At 32.6% G+C, this 1425-nt stretch overlaps 1 protein-coding gene across 1 annotated transcript in view; it reads right to left on the minus strand.

Annotated features, from left to right (window-relative positions):
• Positions 1-1419, minus strand: part of LOC106883724 (chitin deacetylase 7) — a 4012-nt gene extending 2593 nt beyond the window's left edge. The window contains exon 1 of the mRNA XM_014934836.2: positions 1018-1419. The gene's annotated coding sequence lies outside the window, so the exon portion shown is untranslated. The remainder of the gene's footprint in view (positions 1-1017) is intronic.
• Between the last annotated feature and the right edge of the window lie 6 nt (positions 1420-1425).

Below are 1425 nucleotides of genomic sequence, written 5' to 3' on the forward strand. Positions count from 1 at the left end.
AGCAACAGAAAAGATCCAAAACTTCTCGTGGTTTTCAGATGAAAATAATTATGCCTCACTATCAGACCGATTAACTAGGCAAATAAAAACATATTTTTAAAATAATTTCAGTATCATTTACCATAAATGGATAAAATTTTGAAGTTTTTGGATAGAAGCTCCGTCGAAGTCTCATGTCACGCAGAAAGGAAAGTGTTAATAAACACTGAAAATTGTGGTTCCTGGAAGAACCGATTCACGTGTGCATTCATTAAACGTGTAGTGACTCCGACATGGCACCACCTAGTTTCTTTTTTTCTTCTTATATTTTTTTAGTATTTCTGTATTTCATACAACAATAAATACGATTCTGCAAATTTCTTTGCCCCAAAATTTCAATCTCCCACAATTTTTTACCTTCTTTACCCTTTACCTTCTTTACCCTTTACCTTTCCCATAAGGTATGGAAATTCGAGGAACTGCTTTTCCAAAATTCCGCCATGAGTTTTAAATAGTGAACCCCTTAGAAATAACATGTTAGGTTTGATTACAATGCTACGTATGCTTGACAATATATTGCTTAAATTTTCATTCCAAATGAATAACTTCAATACTTCGACGTTTTCACAAAACACATAGCTACATACAATACCTCGAATCTAAAATAATCTATTTAACATGTATACAAGATCGTTAACAGGTGAGATGTTATAATCTGAATAGTAAACACATTTACGCTTTGTACTATTTAATATTTTAAAGAAAGGTCGTCTGTAAGATGCAAAACGCTTACATAAAACAATAAATGATTGCTTGGAATAAGAAATATTTTAAGATTAAAAGAAAGCGCAGAGAAAAAAGCAGTGTTGAATAAATAGCAAATTCAGAGTGCTATAAATTGGATGGTATATAACTTTAGTTCGACAATCAGAGATCACTTATTTCATATTAAGTTACTACTATGGCAAGAGATAGAGATAAAAATTTCACTCAAAGAAGAGGTTTGGTGTATAAAATTCTTGAAAATATATTACTCACCAGTGAGTTTAGGTTTCTTTGTAGTTTGATGATGGTTTGATGGTTTAGAAGTAGTGGTTTGAGGATGAGTTGATGGTTTAGAAGTAGTGGTTGACAAAATTTTACTTAGTGTTGAAGTTGGCTTGAAAGGAACACTGTGAGTGATAACTACAGACTTTCTGAGTGATTTAGTAACAGCTCCAACAGTATTTAACTTGGTGGTTTTTGAATGATCTCTCTCTATACTGCAATAGTTACTGCCTGGCCAGTCACAGATTTTAACTGATGGATTGAAATGTAGTCCTTGAGCACAAGTATGTAATATACCAGTTTCATCTCCTGTACACTGATAGAATTGGGAAATGTTTGTTTCATGACACAAAAATTCACCGCTACTTCTACAGATTTTCTGAGAATATGATGGAGTAA

This window comes from Octopus bimaculoides, chromosome 4 (genome assembly GCF_001194135.2).
Source record: "Octopus bimaculoides isolate UCB-OBI-ISO-001 chromosome 4, ASM119413v2, whole genome shotgun sequence".
NCBI lineage: Eukaryota > Metazoa > Mollusca > Cephalopoda > Octopoda > Octopodidae > Octopus > Octopus bimaculoides.